Source organism: Halichoeres trimaculatus, unplaced genomic scaffold, assembly GCF_033239565.1.
Source record: "Halichoeres trimaculatus isolate MK-OKI-2021-1 unplaced genomic scaffold, fHalTri1.1 fHalTri1_scaffold_17, whole genome shotgun sequence".
Lineage (NCBI taxonomy): Eukaryota > Metazoa > Chordata > Actinopteri > Labriformes > Labridae > Halichoeres > Halichoeres trimaculatus.
In genome coordinates this window covers 27356526-27376429 of record NW_027437195.1, presented here as the reverse complement: position 1 = coordinate 27376429, position 19904 = coordinate 27356526, and the positions used below count along the sequence as shown (strand labels likewise).

The 19904-nt window shown below is 41.4% G+C and overlaps 1 protein-coding gene across 1 annotated transcript in view; it reads right to left on the bottom strand.

Annotated features, from left to right (window-relative positions):
* Positions 1 to 19904, bottom strand: part of gfra4a (GDNF family receptor alpha 4a) — a 263440-nt gene that overhangs the window by 11121 nt on the left and 232415 nt on the right. The gene's annotated exons all lie outside the window — the stretch shown is intronic.

Sequence of the window (19904 nt, the reverse complement as noted above, 5' to 3'; positions counted from 1 at the left end):
GCCGAGCGCCATACTTACCGGAAATTACGACATAATGTCGACCTCTTCTTCTTCTTCAACGTCTAATTGTGACCGGCTTCCAGCGCATTTCTGCCAAATACCGCCACTATTTGCTCGCGAATCAAAGTCTTTTCAGTAGTATATTAAACGCAGCTAATCACACGATCAAAATATCAAAATCTTACCATCTTTCATTGTAATTACAATGAATTTTTGTCGCGCTTTGCTACGCCGTAATCGGTGCCAACCACATCTCCTCCTCCTCCTACTGACTGAAGATGTCCCGGTATGTATTGTTTATTTGTATTTTTACCATGCTAAGCAAACGGCCACAGCTCTCTTCCGCCATTGCTGCCAGAGGAGGAAATGAGTGCATTGAGTGTCCACAGCTGTATACTTAAAATCCGGGCCAATTTGAGTACATCATCCGGGTACTTTTGCGTACTTGTTTTTTGCATACTATGCATACTGTTTTTCATTTTGACACAGTACACTCAAAATTTTGAGTATTTGTGTATGGAAGTATGCAATTTGGGACACACTATATGTGTTCAAATCAAAGTCAAAACAGCCTGAGGGTCTGCCGCTGTGGTTAAGGGTTCAAAAAATAAACATCACTCTGTAAAGTGGACATGTGTTGCATTCAGGGTTAGCCATCAAAATATTCTTGTTGCTGTATTTCTGTGCATTTTTTTTTGTTTTTAATGTTCTACTCTGGGTTTTTGATGTCTTTTAACAACATGATGTTTTGACTGTGACCTGCCACATGACTGTGGATTAAAATCAGGTTCACCCTTGCTCTGGTACAGTTCATCAAATAGTAGCATTTATGGTTAATGTTGTATTGAGTTCAACAGCAAACAACTCAAGCTCATAAATTAAAGCTCTCTGAAAAGATGTGTGATTGCAGATAAGTCTACACATTGAAAACAGTTGGGTTAAAAATAACCCAATTTTGGCTGTTAAGTCACTATAGCACCAGCCCAACAGTAGTTAATTTGACCCAGCAAGATGAGTTATTCATTCAACCCAAATGCTGGGTTAAATTAAATACAATTATGGGTTAAATTAATTAAAATTCTGGGTTGTTTCGGCAACATATATTAGAACTGATACACACATAAAAAGGGTGGCACCCGTTGTACAGAAAGGTCTCATAGCCACTGTGTCCCCTCCTCACTCATGGTTACAAAACACCATTAGAATAAAAATTACTTTGATAAAATCATTGTCTCAAAAGGCATAATATCTAACTGAAAAGCTGCTGATAGGAATGAGTGCTCAGTGCATGGAGCCTGACGTGTTAATGGAGCAAATCTGTTGAAGTGATGACATGATGACATTCAAATCACCAACAATCAAGGTGCTGGGATTGATGGGTTTTAACAATAGACTGTATAGAACATGGACATGGCCTCCAGGATCTCACCCGTCTGTTCCTGAAACCGTGAAATGAAGCCAATCAGTGGGCGCAGCCACATTTGCTATCACGCCACATTTTCTTCGAACAGCTACAGGGCACCCGTCAGTCACGTGACCTGAGCTGTGCCTCTGAATGGACAATCAAACGATCCTAATATCTTCTACACCGTTGAGTTAGGAAAAAAAATTCACTCACCACACAGTGTGTGTTGATGGTGAAATCAGCGTTTTAGACCAAAGCTGTTTTTTTGAACAAGGCTGTAAATATGCTTTTTAATGCCGTTAAGTCTGTTTTTAGGGCTGGGTGTGTACACGACCTCTGGTCTTTCTGCAGCCAGCCTCAATCAGATTCTCGATGAACAGCAACTTTTAGCATTTTGCAAAGGCTTCATTTTTAATAACGGGGTGTTGCCCCTTGGTTTTAACCCATCTACACAAAAATTACCCAAATCCCATTTAAATAACCCATTATGGGTTAAACATTTCATGACCCAGCAGTTGAGTTGATAGAATAACCCAGTTGTGTTAAGTGTGTAACTAACTGGTTAACTGGTTGTGAGAGAGCAGGTACTTTGGGATCCCAAGAAATACATCAGTGTATCGTCAGCATAGAAAAAGACCAAAAAATGTAAAACCATGTTATTTAGACTCCTGAGAAATAAACAGGTTTGTTGATTGGCAGACACGTCACCTGCCTTCAACCTGTTTGAGATTTGGACATAAATTGATCGACACCGGGGGGGGGGGCTTTGTGCAGACGAATGACGTCATTTTTCGCACCTACGGCACCTACGCGCGGTTACTTTCACACACCTGCTGGACAAATATGTGTGGACAAATGTCGGAAGAGTGGGATCTCCTAGTGGTTGAAGTGCAGAAATACAGGCATCTGTATGACTCTTCACACGGAGATCACCATGGTAACCGAGTGGTAAATAAGTCATGGCGTGAAATTGCGGCCACTCTTGGCAGAGAAGAGGAATCGGTTAAAAAAAACAGGAAAAATCTCCTGGACAGATATGTTATGTTGTAAACAAAAGGCAAACTTCTTTGACTCTTGTTTAGTACTCTGGCAGACGTACGTTTGTGTTACACCGCCCCCTGCAGTTTGGGAATGGACACTAACGGACACTGTGCCAGGTGTTAAAAAGCATAAAAGCCTCATGCATTTTCTTGCGTGGATCTCGTGTGTCTGATTTCTGTTAGCGCTGAAAACACAACACAGCCTTTACACAGAGATTTCAGTTGCTTTCTGCATTCTCAAGCTAATTTTGTTGGATATCAGAGCAACGACGCGTCAATTTACAGAAAGCAGATCAGGTGGAGTAGGAAGTCTTACATAGGTACAACCTTAAAATGTGTTGACTTTTGTGAAATGTGACAACAGGCAAACTTTATAAGCTCAATCTGTACCATAGTTTTTATATCAGGCTTACGTTTTCGTAACTTTCAGTGTTCGACTGCAGATTTCTGAACACCAACTTTCTACTCTGTCGCTGAGCCACAGCCACCCCCTGACATCATTCCTCTCATATTTGTTTGAAATAATCTCTGAGCAGCACCTGACTCACTTCCTGTTCTTTTTCTACTTATTTTGTGTAGTTCATTTTCCACGTGTCCTTAAAAACAGGTTTGTGATCAGCTTCTATTGAAAAATCCAACCCCGCAGTAGTGCACTCTATCATTTGTAATGATGAGCGTTTTAAATGATTCATTTCCACTTTTCCAGCTCCGGCAGCTCTGGTGGACTCTGAGCGGATATTGATGGATTGTGCTTAGTGAGCTCCCGTCTTCCTGACCCTGTGTGCTGCTCATATTTATCCAAAAAGAGAGAACCCTGCCAGGTTTACAGGGTCTGAGAGTGGTCGTCCTTGGCTTCACAGAGTTAATGAAAGTGATGAAAATACCAGAATCCTTCAGCATAATTCATATGATTCTAGCTTTACTTTTAAATCGATCACCCTGCATAAAATCAACACTGGGAGCACAACCTTCATCTAGATTACAACCCGCACAAGGGCGATTATTAAACACACCATGAAGGAGTAAATCCGTCATGAGGTGCAGGTGTTTTGCACAAATTAAACCCTAAAGGATTTAGTGCTAACTGTCCTGTTAGCTTAGGCGGCTCACTAAAGAGACCAGGGGATGCTGTTGTGGGATGAAGGATTCTCTGAGAGGAGCAATGGTTTGTTTTGCACCTAGAAAGAAAGGTAGCAATTGCAATCAAGATTGTGATCCAAAGACCAAGTGATGACTTTCTTTTTCAGAGTCCAAACTGCTCCAGGTGACACAGTCAGAGCAGTGTGAATGCAAACGAATGGTCTCCCAGCATCCTCTGCATGGTGATGATGGTAATGATTGGAGTGAAGGCACTTTGAGTGGACGAAAAGGGGAGAAACTTGCTTTATTCCTTAAGTACAAGTCCATTTTTTATATCTAAGGCTAGCTTGAAATTGTTATAAACATCTCAGTCCCAGTTTATTAAAGTTTTCATTAACATTAGCATGCTAAGCCTGGGAGCTGTTTCGCAATCATAAGCATAAAAGCATTTAAATGAAGTTAAATGTTGGAGTTAACAATATTCAAAAAGTCTACACCAATATTTTCACTTTTACTGCAAATGAATATCAGCTCCAAATATTGGTTATCAGCTTCTTCAACTAATATCGACTACTAGTAGTTGGTATTGGTATCAGCCTTGAAAAATCCTTATCAGTCTATCTCTAATTCTTAAGTGCAAAAATTTTGCCCTTACTGGCTCATAAACACATGTGCTCACACACTCTGAAAGTCCCAGCAGTGCAACAGCCCAGTCACAACATCCCCTCACCAAACAATGCTGATGTTAAACAGGTTTTGATTGGCCACCCAGCAACAACAGCGAACCATTGTGTTCAACAAAAGCAGCCAAATTAAAGTTGTGTCAGCTCCTGCTGCCTCCACCTGCAACATTTAGTGAAATCAGGACCTTCTTCTCCACTGTCGGCTGGGATCACTTCCTACAACTGATTTCATTTACACTCCAACTGCTTTATCACGCCGGAGGTGAAAACTTTTAGAGCGTGTTTGATGGATGGTGGTGTGATGTGGGAGGTAAAGCTCAAAGGCGATGCAGATGCTGCAGAGCAGCAGGCAGGATCCACCTTCTGCCTTTCTGAGCTTCTGCTATACACGACACAAAATGTTAGATTTGATAAAAGGGAAGTGTTTAATAAAAGGATCACATTTTCCATTCAACGTGTCGTTCCTGTTGCTGCTTCTTCCTTTAAGGCACGCTTATTTATATAGTGTGTCCCATACATTCAATTGGGCCAAAATCCAAAAGCAGCTTATGGCATACTACTCATTGCACATCACCACCTGCCAGTCACTCAACGACACCTGCCATTCACTCAGTGACACATGCTGAGTGAATGGCATCAGATAAATTGGCAGGGGTCACTTAGAGATTGTCAGGTATTGCTGAGGAATGGTAGGTGTCACTGAGCAATTGAGGTGCCACTGAACAGCTGGCAGGTGTCGCTGATAAATAGGCATGTGTCACTGAGCAATTGGCAGGAATCACTGATGAACGGAAGGTGTCATTGAACAATTGTCATGTAATGCCTGGGAATGGCAGAGGTCACTGAAATGACTGACAGGTGCCACTGACCAATTGGCATGTGTTGTTGATTAATAGGAAGGTGTCACTGAGCGACTGGCAGGGGGTCACTGATGCATGGCAGGTGTCACTGATCACTTGGCAAGTTTCACTAAGCAATTGTCAGAGGTCACTGATGAATGACAGATGTCACTAAGAGATTGGCAAGTAATGCCTGGGAATGGCAAGTGTCACTGAGCAATTGGAAAGTGCCACTGAACATTTGGCAGGTGTCGCTGATAAACAGACAGGTGTCTCTAAGCGACTGGCAGGGATCACTGATGAATTGGCAAGTTCACTGTGCAATTAGAAGAGGTCACTGATAAATGGGAGGTGCCACTGATAGATGGGTAAGTGTCCCTGAGCAATTGGTAGGGGTCACTGATGCATGGCAGGTGTCACTGACAAATTGGCAGGTAATGCCTGTGAATGATGAGTGCCACTGAACAATTGGCAGGTGTCACTGATAAATAGACAGGTAACATTGAGTGATTAGCAGGGGTCACTGATGAAAGGATGGTGTCACTGATAGATTGGCAAGTGTCACTGAGCAATTGACAGGTGTCACTGATGAATGGCATCTGAGCAACTAGCGGGTGTCAAAAAGTGATCAGTTGCATACTACAAGCTGCTTTTGGATAACGGCGTCACGCCATACAATGACTAAAATTACAAGTAGAATGTTTATTTCCTATTCTGAATGAGTCTTACTTCAGTCTCACTTCTTTCTAATCGAGGTCTTTTTTTCCAGAGGTTCACTAAAATTCATCTGTAGAATAAACGACCCAGCTGAATATAAATTAAGCTCTTAGTTCCACAACAACCGGCTACAATGTAGAATTCCTGTTTTAATAAATCAGTAATAATTACAATTATTGTTTCACTGAATGGTTTTAGAATAATGAAAAGGCCGTTCGTATGACTAATGGCTTTTAATTAAAGCTGTTTTTGTTGTAATAATACATCAGCTGACTAGGATGAATATTTCAAGGGTTGCTGGTGATGAATCATCTCAAAAATTAGCAGCTTCCCTCAACTTTGCAGCCAACAGAGCCAAGCTGAGAACAAATCAATAATGTATCATCACCCTTTGGAGTAATTTGATCACATTTTTAGCATGTAGTGGGATTTTAACACAACCAGAGGATGGAGAGGAGCTCTGCTTTTCACTCAGGAGTCATTTGATTGTCTTTTTTAGATCAGCCATCATGACTCAGGCTGTTGGCTGTTGGGTCTTTAACTGAGGTGTACTGTGGGTTTTGGGGTCCAACTACCTACAGTTCTACAGTTCAACGGTTACATTTAGCAGATGCTTTTGTCGAGCGACATACAACACAAGCAAGAATTTAGACAGACGGAAAAACCTAGTTAATATGACAAAGGTTTTATTATTTTGTGTAGAATAATCTAGCCAACTAACCACAATCAATTGCTGCAACAATATACTTCCACCTTTAACAACCTTTAGTAATTGGTGCTAAAAACTCACTAGAACTGGGTCTGAGACCTACTGACTCATTCTACCCCTGAGGACGAAGAGGAGAAGGCTCAGATTAAGGGTCTAAGTGTTCCTTGAACAGATGAGTCTTCATCTCTTAAAGTGATACTCCAGGATGGAACAAGTTGGGTCCTATCACAAGGTTTAGGGCAGAAATTTCCCCTACAGCAGTGTTTTTGTGCAGCAGAAGCCCAGAGCGCACGCACCAAACACCCCCTCTCTGCTCGTCTGCTGGTTTCCTCTGCACTCAGACGGGGCCATATTTTACTTGACCCAAAATACAAATAAACGGACTCCCATTGAAAAAACTCGAGCGCATGGACTAATACACAAAGCGGCGAGCGCCTTGTAGCCAGCTGTGGCTCTGCAGCGGAGGTAGTACCGTTTTACAACACAATGGGAACTAGAGCCTTATTTAGCAGTGTTTTTGTGTGAAAGTAACGCGCTGAAAATTCTCTAAATAAAGCGTGACTGCAGACCGACATCAGATTTTTTTGGTGGGAGTCCATTTATTTGTGTTTTTTGTCAAGTAGAATCTATCCTGGAGTATCACTTTAAGGTAGAAAGGGACTCTGTTGATCGTATGGAGTTAGGTTATTCATTCCACCATTTAGGAACAACAGAGGAGAAGAGTCTGGCTAGTGATTTCGAGCCGTGCTGAGCTGGGAGCGCCAGGCGCCTTTCACAAGCAGAGCGTAGTGGGCCAGAAGGAGTGTAGACCTGGATGAGGGACCCCAGGTAGGCAAGAGACGTTCTTGCCAATATTTTGTAAGCCAGAAGAGGAGCTTTGATTTGATTCAGCTGCCACTGGAAGCCAGTGAAGTGATATTAATAGCAGGGTGACGTGCTGTTTTGGGCTGGTTATAAATGGACACGCAGGGTGCATTGAATCACAAGGGCCTTTACCAGAAGCTGTGTGGCCTGTTGTGCCAGGTAGAGCCTGATCCTCCTGATGTTATAGAGGGCACATCGACAAGACCGAGCAATCGAGGCCACATGAACCTTAAAGATCAGCTGGTCATCAATCATGACATCCACGTTTGCTGCCTCCATGGTCTCCATGTTTGTTTTTGAGTTTGTTGATGTCATAAACTTTTGACTCTGGGCTGCCCCCCCTGGTGGATGTATTGGTTAACAGCAATGCTAACGGCAATATAAAGGACGGTAAGAGGAAGATGTGAAAAAGTTGTATTACGTAACTTTTCTATCAAAGTTTGAAAACAAAGAAAGAAAAACTGAGCTCCTCTAAGTAGCTGCAGACCCAGTCTTTGCTTTCCTCTCAGTGTATAATGTCTCACTTGTCTGCAGTGGTGTGATATAACAGCGATTGTGAATAATTTAATGTTCCACTTACAGCAAGTAGGCCGTGGCATGATGAAATATCATAGCATGTACATTGTGTGCTGTATATAATTCATAGCCCTGGGATTTAATATGGTTCCACACAGCCTGAAGGACCGCCTTTACATGAAGCTCTTGGACTCGCCTCAGCCAGAATAAGTTATAATCATAATGGATTAAAATTCTATAAGCATTCGTTTTCATTCAGCTAATGGGCGACTCAGCAGTAATTATGAAAGCATGAAAGTCACTTCAATTAAAATATGCTCCAAATGAAGACTTGAACGGGAGCTTCATCAATTAATATCCCCGGCATAAGCCGTAAGATGGATGCTGGTGCTTAGGAGGGAAAATCACACCATTCTTCCATCTGTTCCCCTCAAAAAGCCCTCACATCCTGAAGCGACTCAGTGCTCATAGTGATGAGGTTTCAGAGCTTCCAGTGGAGTGTCAGGGTGTGACATACAAACATTGATTTCTCTCAGGATCATAACAAATTGATCCCTCCTCATGAGCTGGTTTGAAAAGTAAAATCCAGCAGCAATCAATGCAAGGAGCCTCGACTCAGCTCCCTCCACTGGTGCAAGAAGGAGCTACGAGACGGAGACGGAGACGGAGATAGAGACGGAGGTGATGGGTGGGTAACCTGCATGCTCGTAGTTCTGCAGCTAATCTGCAAAACAACCCAACACTGATCCTCAACAAATAACAACCTCAGGGCTGAGAAATTAGGCCAAAAAGACCGCACTTCCTCAGGTGGCCACTCAAGGGTGGTTCCAAGAGTGAGTCAATCCCCATGAGGGCTAATTCCCCCACACACAAAACCCCTAACTGAATCTACCACAAGAAAAATCTCAAAGAAAATGTAGCAAGACATTATGAACTACAAAAACTGATAAAGAGAGCAATATTTCAGCAAATTTTAAAATATGAAAATTAATTCCATTTTTTTGCAAATTTTAAGAGTTAAAACATTTTTTATTTTTATTTATTTATTTATTTTTTATTTATGCTATTATTTTAAAATTTCACTGTTTTGAAACTTTCACAATTTTTTTAAGATCCAAACTTTTTGGAAATGTTTACGTACTTTTTTGTAATTTCAAAGTTTTCAATTTTTTTTCTAATTTTTGAAATTGAAAAAAAAAAAACATTGAAAAATGTTTAATTAAAAAAAATTACGGAAGTTTTTGAAATTTTGAAAGTTTCAGAAATATTAATATTCAAAATTATTATAAATAAATTAAAAAAAATCTAAGACACCACATGTACATTTCCATAATTTTGAAAAAAAAATGAAAAAAACAATTATTCACTAGATTTTTGACTTGTATAGAACTATATACACTTTATGGTCTTTGTTGTTAAGATAAAGCAGATTTTGTGTCTCCTGAATGACTTTAATTCAGACTTTTGTTCCAGAAGATCCAACAACACAACTAGGATCCTGGTGGAAATATGTGAACAGGAACCACGACTGAAAACAAAACTACAACAGATCACGGTAGATCTCGGTCTTCAAGGCCAAACTGCAGGTTAAATTTTTTTGTAAGTTAAAACTGAATTTTATCTTGATAATGGTTGTAGAATAAGTCAATCATTATTTTTATATGATTCAACAAAAATGGCACAAAGTTTGAGAAAGAAGTGTCTGTTTTCAGAATCGCTGTTTAAAACACTCTTTTTTCAACATGGTGACCCCTAACTCCACCTTTCGTGTGAATAATAGGTGGTAGTGAGTAAGTTGGGGCGTTCCAAGTCGTGTTTATTGTGTTTCTTCTTAAGTATTATTTGTTTTGACCATCCATTAAGATGATTAACATGTGTTTGGAAGGTGACGAGACGGGACTTTTTTTCTGCATCCATAAACCACCATAAAGGCAGTTGTCTGTGGTGCCCATTTCTGGACAGGAAAGTTTTGTGCTTGGTGACATTATGGAGTCTATTTTATACAGTCTATGAATGGAGTTCAGGGTGGGAAACCGGAGCCAGGTCCAGGTGAGACTGATAAGACAGCCGTCCCATCAGAGAACTGCAGTTTCACCGGGAGCAGCAGCAGCCCCCTCCTGGTGCCAGATGTAAACAAGGATTTGTCGGAGATTTAATCTGACGTGAGCGTAAGCTGAGCCCTGTAGCTAAGTCTTGGTTTTCTGACTCTAGATCAGTGGATCGACCTCTGACAATCCGTGGGCTTTATCGTGACAGCTCAAAGCACGTTGATTTACGATCAGCTCCTACTCAAACCACTTATTTTTGAAGTCAGTGTATCTGATTCCAAACTTTAAATATGTTGATGTGAAAACAGTGTTAGGCTACATATCACTAGCTAACAGCGCCTAGCTGTTGGAGGTTCCTCTGGTTCTCCTCACACCACAACTCCACTGCTCTCTATGGCCGTTACTCCTCCTAATCCTGCTCTATTCCCGGTCTCCACCTCTCTTAACAGGCTCAAAATTATTTATTCATTTCAGAATTTCTTCCTATCAATTACTGAACTGTGATTTTTAACCTGCAACATGCCCTTTTACTCACCACTTCACCTTGCACACTTTGTGTTGCTCACTTCCCCTCCTGATGGAGTTGTGAGTGAACCAGTGGCCTCTCTGCTCTCTTCTGAAGCCCAACAACCCCAATCCACCCCTACAAACAGAATCTCACTCTGTAGAATAAAAGGTTCACAACCTCATTAGCCTGTGAATCAGTGTAGCCATCCTCTCCGTCTCAACTGCTCGCCAACGTTCGCCATTTCTGGTTCAAGAAAACCAAAAAGATCACCCCACAAACCAAAGGGTGACATGCTTTATTTATGCAGTCTGTGGTCAGGAGTGAAGGGAACAGATCGGGCCAGGTTGACGGCGTGTATACATCAGCACCTTGCAGTAAAAGCCTGTGGACCAGCTAATGGTGCTGTGGACCATTAGCGCTGCTGGGACAGGTGGGAAAGTACGCTGTAGCACTCAGAGTGTGCAGTTAGCACTTTGCTGTGCGCAGCCATCCCCTGGCAGGATGAGAGAAGCAAGAGGTGCAAATCCAGCTGCTCGCCATCGCGCCTCGCCACCCGCCGTCACGCGGCGATGAAGTGCCAATTGATATCTTCAGTGGTAAGCTGTTGTGACAGTTCCTTTGTAAATGTTTGGACATGGCTGTTTAAGCACCGCCATCTCGTATCTCTTTGACTTTTAAGTCGCTCCCTGAGGGTTTGGTTTTTACCTCTCCCTGACTTCACAGGGTCCCTGAAGTCATGCTGCAGAGCACGCCGTGCACAGCGTGCGCAGCGACATCCTGTCCCCAACCTCCCTGACATATTACCCTCTCTTCTTCTCTGTTATGCTACCAATCTAACTTCCAGAAAAATTATAATAATTGCAGAAATAAATGAGCTTCACCTCCATCTGTCCTCTCAATTTTCCCTGACACACTCAGCTCTCAGGGAAGGGAGAAGTCCGGAGCTGCTGTTCTGCATAGTGAGTGGTTATTACGGCGGTGATGAGGAGGTACGGGAGGGTGACAGCTGTTTTTAAAACCTGAGCACACTCACTCTAGAAAAGCCTTGTTTTTTCACTGTTTCCACTCCTGTATTCCTCCCTGCCACAATTTCCTCTGTCCACCTCATTAGCTTGGAGGCAGGAAACCAAATTACCTTCAATTACAAAGTCATCAAAGGCCATCTGAAGTCCTGTCTCAGCATGCAGGACTCTGCAAAACAGCACAGAGGGGGCTCTGCGTGCAAAATAACCCTGAATTTATTCCCAAAAAGCTCTAAACACCAAAGAGAGACCAGGAGGATTTATTTAAGTGGTGCTTTTTCCGTCGGCTTGTGAAATGGAACTATCAGAGTCTTTTGGCTCAAGTCGAAATTAATAAAACTTGTGTGTCGGACTGCACGAGGAACATGGTGAGAAGAGAAAAACATTCAGGAGCTCTCAGAGGGTAAATTCATTTCTCCAATTACTGGCTCCAGTCCAAATTCTTCGTGCCAAATCATTATGCACTCTTTCCACCCAAAAACAGAACCAGAGACCAATTGAGATGAGAGCGGGACGTGCATCGCTGGTCCATGAATCCCCTCTCCCATTAGAAACGTGCTCATCCTTGTTATCCTGTACTGAATGCTCTGTTTGGCTTCAGCCATTTCATCAGGCAGCAGAAGAAGAAGAGGAGGAGGAGGAGGAGGAGGAGGAGTGCTTCGCAGTCTTTCTTTCTCTTTTCTCCCTCAGACGGAGGGAAATGAGGCCAGTCAGTCTGAGGTTTGTTTTTCTGGGTCTCTAAGGAGCTTACAGTAAACAGCGCACAGGAGCCGCTTTGGAGGGTGTGAGCCCCGGCTGCAGGATGCACACGAGGAGTTTATTGAAAAACAAGACATCCATCAAGCTGCTGGAAAACATATGTGTCTGCACTGGGAGGTTGAGCTCATGATGGGGAGATGTATATTTCATGCCGAGTCTTCTGGTTTGGTAACAGAGACGTTTTAATAAACTCTCTGAATGGAACATGTCAGGCTCTTATGTTTCAATTTGGTTTAAGTTCTTACAGATTATGTTTCTATCTCAGATAGCTCATTTATCTTTCATAAATTTCTTAAGAAGCTCCTAATTTCTATGTTTTTCATTTGCTGAGAGCAGCTCCTCTTTTCTCCTAGAGGTGAAGTGCATTTGTTCAGTTTCTTCAGTCTGCATCTCCATATTTTTGGGCCACATCACGATATAAGATACACATGTTGATATTTTGCCTTAGCCTTGAGATGATGCCTTGGTGCATACAGTTAAACCAGAGTGGTGATACTCGATTGATGTTTTTTTCTGTGATGTAACTGGAGTTTCCCCCAAAGCATTATAGCACTGCGTCCCTGTTAGCTCCTTTTATTCAAAATAAAGCAGTTTTAAGTGTAATCCACATGCCAAATGTCACACAGGCTCCTTAATTAACTCTCTGGGGTCAAGGGGTCAGATGGGTGTTTGTGACCACTTTTGATTTTAGGTTTTAATTTCAACAAAAAAATGTTAACCTCCTATCTGTTTTTAGCGCATCTCACCTATAGATTTTTTTTCATTTATTCATTTATTGATTTATTGATTTATTTATTCATTCATTAATTTGCTATAATAATAATAATAATAATAATAATAATAATAAATAAATAAATAAATAAATTATTATTATTATTATTTTTTTTTTTTACAATTATTCATTTACTTTAATTAAACCTATGAACACAATGGACCTACAATTTCAAAAACTAAAAACAAAACAACAACAAAAAAAGGAATTAAAACAAACAAAAACCACCAACAAAAAAAAACCCCAAACAAAAAAAAAAGAAAGAAAAAAAGAGAAAACCAACTAACAAGTAAAAGTAATCCTAGTAGGAAAAAGTTGGTTTAAGAATTTTTGTAGTATTTTTTTTTTTTCTGTGGAAACCGTTAACCCGTTACAATAATTTTCATAATTTTACAAATTTCAAAAACCAGAAACAGATTTAAAAAGGAAATCAGCTACTGTGGCCACACTGGAAGTGGCGGGGGCTTCGAGTACAGCTATAGGGCACATGTTGGTCACATGACCTGAGCTGTGTCTCTTATTGGGTTGAACTCACTTTGGTGCATGTGGCATTCGCTCTGCTACCTCCAAAACCCCCCAAACTTCCCCTCTCTCCAAGCAACCATACAATCTTGTGATTGGCTGAAGTGATAAACTTTTAACCAATAGAAAAGGAGTGTCACTTTTTCTTCTTCTGCATTCAGTCCTTTCAGTGACAGAATCCAGGAAACAGGTTTCAGATGTTCTCCGAGGAACAGATTTTGCTGCTGGTCATCTGACATTGTGAATCTAAACTGTCTCAGAATTAAAGCTTAAAGCAGTGTTAGATGAGTCCGCGCAGTCTTGCCGGTCCCTTCTGCCAGCCTGTCATACCTGTTTCCTCTCCACTGTCAGGGTTTCATCTCTTTCTGGCCCTCTTAGTGCTATAACAGTTGATACTATGTATTATTTTCTGTGCTGAGTCACATGACCAGCTGCATGGAACTCCCAATCAGTGTGTGACATCATCAACTGCAGAACAGTGAAGGGTGAAATTTATTCACAAAATTTTTGGAAACAACTCCTTAACGATGCCACAATTCAACACAAATCTGTGTAAAAATAGGATATTTCTGCAGGAAATTTTGTCAGGAACCCAACCATGTCATTTTAAAAGCTATAGGACTTTTACTTTTTTGTCTAGAGGCCCAAATGTGCAGCCTGCCTGGAGCTGGATCTTTAATCTTACTCATTTTTATTATTTTGAAAGTCATCGGGTGGTTTTTTAGGTAGTTTCTGGTCCCGACTTCCTGTCCCACTCGATTTTCCTTGTGTCCCAGCTCCACATCTGGCAAAAATAGGATTCTTGTGTATGACCTGTGACATGACAAACCAGCTGTCTCTATAGTGTAAATGTTCCCATACAACAAATTTTATCATCTTTTTTTTTTTTTTTTACCTGTACTATCATAGATGGTATGATATGGCACAGCCCTATCATGAATAATATTCCTATCAGTCTTTTGTGGTTGATTTCCTCCAAAGGGAAAATAAAAGTCTTGGTAAGCTCGAAGCACAGCAGACTGTATGATGTGTTTCCTGTCTACATCTCCTCACAGCAGGGTTTAAAGCTGCTCTAAATGGCCATGCTTAAGGCAGGGTGAGAAACCTGCTGTCATATCACATCCTTTAGGCTCCATCAAACTGCATCTGTGATCTCCACGACTCCTATACGTCTTCTCGTCTCGACTCATTGAGTTTTACAAATGAGGAGCACGACACTTTTTCAGCGTCTCCTCCAACGCGCGGGGAGATGTGACTCATCCAGGTGAAGAAGGAAAAGTTCAAACCTTCTCCAGTGACCGCACAGCGAAGGCATTAGTCAAATAGTCCGCTTAGGAAGGATACCACACATCGTTCAAAGAGTATTTCTGATCTCCGACATGAGGTTTGTATTTTTAGACATTGCTAGACGACCTCTGAAGATCTCAGTTTGAATCATACGTCAAAGCAAAGAGAAGTGGTGCGAGGTAACACTTCAGCGAGTCGGTCCTGATGAGAGGTTGATGTGTTAAAACGTTTTAAAAGCATAAAGTCCTTCAACTCAAACTGCAGGAGGAAACAAAATAAAGCACATGAAGACTTTTAGTGATCTGAGAGCAGACTCTGTAGTTTCCTGACGTGAGTTGATATTTCCACTGCACACTGAAATATTCCAGTGTCCTGATGAGCTGAAACTGGAACGGCTGTCTAATTATGAAGTGTTTAATTTGTAAAATTCTCACAAAGGCCTGGAAAAGAAGGGGAGATAGACTTTTTAATGAGTATTTATTTTAATTTGCCAGCGCTGCGTGGTGGGTTTCTGCCAGAGATCCTGGCTGCTCTGTTTCAGTCGGTGATGTTTGGAGGACGTGTCTGCCAGAAATGTTTCTTTTTCTCTTCCTTGTTTTTCAGTTGGTTTGACTTTGTTTGCGCTCTCTGCATTTTTACAACTGTGGTGTCCAGCTGTCGAAGAAAAACCCTGGTGTTATCATTTTTCTGAGTCCTCCAAAACCATTAAAATTACTGTCAGTCTTTTCATTTCTGACACAACAGTTCAGTCGTTTACTAAACAGCCCATTTCTGTCATTTCACACCTTTAAACAACACAGTGAATCAAATAGGTATAGATCCATCAAAGACTTGGTTTCTTTGCTCTGTGTGATGCACTTGATTGTGCACAAAATGCTTGTTTGTGCACAAAATGATATAGCAAATAAAGCCTGATTGAAGACTTTCTTATCACTGCATCATCTGATTTTCAAGAATAGAGACAAAAACTGAGTTGAAATCTAAATTGAGGAGACATCTAAAAGTGGAGTGTTTAGCTATTAGGGTTAGACTCTTCCAACTTTTTAAGTTCCTATCAAGCAGCAACTTCCTGAGTAACAGTAATGAGTAATATATGAGACAATGAGGAAGTGCTAAAATCTACTGTTTCTTAAGTGTTCGCTTGAGGCTGGCTCCAGGAGTACCAGAAGTCACATACACACCAAGCCAATAAAGCAGTTTTCGCAGCAGAAATTAACCTATTTATAGCCTGGTTCAAAAATCGTCTCCTGTCTAAATCACTAATTTCACTATCTGCACCCACTGTACGCAGGATGAACTTTTCTCTAACTCCACAGTTCAGAGGATATTAAGATCATGAGCTCACCCAATTAGAGGCACAGCTCAACTCACGTGACTGACATGCGCCCCCGCCACTTCCAATATGGCCATGATAGCTGATATGCTTCAAAAATCAATTTCAGAAACAGACAGGTGACGTTGGGGAGACAAGGTTCATTAGTTATACAGTCCATGATTACTAAAACGATATCTGGGTTTTGGTATCATTTAAAAACAAGTATTCATCCAATATAATAACAGTATTCAACATCTATATTATGGACTTCGAATTTGAGCTGAAAAGATGAGATTAGTCCCGCTTGCTGCTAATGCTTGTAACATCCATCAACCATTGTTTGATTTGGAAAACTACCACCCTACCTCTCAAACCTGTTAAAGTTTTATGAAGGTTGCTATATGACTCGTTCATCTGTCCCGCGAGCCTACACTGAACTTGGCGTAGCTGCATTTTTATTTGATTCCCCTAACTCTTGGAATACACCCCAGCAAACTCTAAAAATGACAGCCTTACCCCTTTTGACAGTTTGAGATTTTGATTACTGATCATTGTTCCTCGCACTGTAACTGTTTTAAATGATTCTGTTGAATTTGTATTTGATTTATTTTTGTTGTTTTTATTATTTGTTCATGCAACATCTGTGTTCCACACTCGACCTTCTGTTTTGTGCCAGCTGAGAAATCAAAGTGCACTGCGCTTCTCCATACTGTCATTGTGAACGCATCTATATAAATAGTTAGGTACAGAAGCAAAAGTCTCATGTCAAGCTCGATACGACCTGGTTTGGACACAGTTTGTTATATTTTGAAAGCCAACAGGTGTTTTCAGTGGTTCAGGTGGTTCCCATGCACAGCTTCCTGTCCAACTCAACATGCTTTCTTACATGTAACCATGGCTGCATTATTTACATGTGAACTCAGCTGTTAGCAGCCTGTAGTATGTCAATGCTAACTGGTGCAAGGCCTGATGTCTTCCCACAAGGTGAGGAGAAGGAGGTGAGGATGACGTGCTGGTTCTCAGGTGTGAGCTAAGAAGTGACAACATGGACCTGCCCTTCCATCCATCATTATTGGGAACGTAAGATCTATCTCCAACAAGATGGACAAGCTAGCCGTGCTAACCAAGCAACAGAGGGAATACCAGAAGGCAGAGTAGCATCATGCTATTCACAGACATGGCTAACGGAGCTAACACCACATTGGAAGAGCTTCACCTGCTGTGAGCAGATAGGATCCAGGAGACAGAGACTGAACAAACTGCTGAAGAAGCTCAGTCCTGGACCCTGTGAAGGTGGAGGCTGCTCTATTCTATTCTATTCTACTCTATTCTATTCTTTTTTTTTGCAGTTACATCACTGTCCATGGTAGAAACTCTTCAGACGGTGATTAAAAATCGTTATAAAAGGGAATCATCTGCCTTTTTGAACAGAATCTGCAGCCAGAGATGAACTGCTCTCTGCCCTTTCTACTCGGGGTTTTCTGCTTACTCCTTACTTTTTCAAACTTTGATAAGTGAAGATTGTCTTCTACGACGTTTATGTCCCATCACCTGAGGTTCTGCAGCCGTTACAGGTACGTAAATGTTCTCTCCAGTCTTAAAGGAGCCACAAAGTGTCGAGTGTGTCAGGAGAAGCAGGAGCAAAAGGCCTCTTCTGTGTTGTTCGATGAGGAGTTGTATCTTTTGCTCAGTTTGTTGTAATTGAACTAAATCACAGCTTTGGATGAACTCCTCCATGTGACAGCTGCTGCACTCTGCTTTGTCCTGTCACTGGTGTCACTGGTCTGTCATGGATGTTTTCATTCAGACAGCTCTTATAAGAACGTGTCTTCTTCTATTGTTGAACTGAATAATAACCCAGAATAAACTCCCCAGTCTGCTCCGTCACCAGCAGCCACAGTTTGTATTACTTTGTCACTGGTGTCATTCTGGTGTCAGAGGCGCTATCACTCACTCAGAGGGATGATCTCCCATCATCACGAGTGTTTGCTTGTTGTTGGATGAATAAAAGCTACAACAAAAGGTAAAGACTCGGAGGATTGAGGGATAATCCCTCTGTAGCATCAGCAGCAGTTTATCAGTCACTGATGTCTTTGTTTGATCGTTTTAGCCCTCTCTATTATCGTAAATCGTTCTCCTGCGGTGATTCATTTCCCAGAATAATCTAAACAATCGGATATTGAACGTGGTAATCAGTTTATTCGTGACGCCAGCTGAAGTCTTTCATTAATGTCAGTGGTCTGTCGCTGCCGCCATCACTCAGAGGGGTGTCTGTCTGCAAGTTTAAGTTATACAAATATAAATTAATGTGGCTGGAAATGAACAGATGGATAGGGAAAGACTGTGAAGACTTTTTTCCTGTCATCCCCGAGGGGATAGGAAAATTAAGGTAAGTGGGGGACCCCAGGGGGATTTGTCAGCTGAACAACATGTTCCCAATTCATCAGAGATTTAGATAATCCTGGAACGTTAAACTTTAGTGTAAGGCCTGCCCTTGTGTTTCCTTCCGGTCTTGATTGTCCCTCATTAGTGTCACCTGTGTCTCATCTCACACCTGTGCCAATTCACCCTTGGTCACTACTGGCCTTGTACACATATAGCTGGATATTTTCATTTATTGGAAAGATGTTTTCATCAACATATAACCGGAAAAATCTGTTGATAAGAAGCATGCCAAACCCATGTTTCTTTAGTGTTTATCGGACGGTTTTTGCTCTTAAGTAAATGTTAGACTTTTGGCTTACGTACTTGTTTTCTAACTTTTGGTTTTGTTAATAATTCTTACAGAGTCTACAGCTGGGTCTTCACTGAAAAAGCCTGACAGGAAACACAAGAACAGGAGGCAAAACTAAACCAGACACATAGATGAAGGACGCAGACAAACAGGAAACACAAGGAGGCTGGACGTGGAAACACTGCGGAGAGCATTAAAGACAAGAACCACGAAGGGGAACTAATGACACAAAGAAACGCCAGATGAAGCCATAAGACAGAACGACACAAGGAACACACACAACACATGACATGGATCAAACCTTTCTGGAACTGAATTGTGATCAGATCCAATCTGGATCTTTAAGAAGCGATGAGGAGGATCTGTTTTAATTGGACTGCATCACCACCTTCTAGCCTGGAGTCTCAAGCACACTGTTGTAAAGATGTGACTTTGAACCAGGCGTGTGTTTGTTTTGGAACAAATTTTCTTTGTTCAAGTCAACTTTTTACCGGCAATAACACAACGAGGTAAGGTATTTATTAGTACAGTTATGCAGAGCTGTTGTTTGAAATGTGACATTAAGCACTTGTTGTAAGTTTGTATCATACGTCAGCTCCAAGTAGCGCTACTAGCAGCCCAGTGTCAAGATGAATCCGTAAGCTAACGTGACAACAAGCTAACTGTCAGTTCATACAGTAGTTAAGGAGACATCCATTTGCATCACTACTGGCTGCCTGATAATGTGAGATGTGTCTGTAATGTGTAACGTTAGTGAATCCTGGTTATGTCCTTCCAGTCATCTACCAATCAGAGCTAACGTAACCTCACTCTTCATTTTATTGATAGACTCTCAAGGTTGGAGTCAACATTAGCACAAACAGATTACTTTGTGTTTTAGCCTTTAGCACATGGTTTAGCCTGTAGCCTGTGTTGTAGCCTTTATCCCATATTTTATGCCTTCGCTTATGTTTCAGGCTTTGGCCTATGTTTTAGCCTTTAGCTCATGTTTTAGCCTTTAGTCCGTGTTTTAGCCTGTAGCTTGTGTTTTAGCCCTAAAGCCATGGTTTGGTCTCTAGTTCTGGTTTTAGCCTTTAGCTGGTGT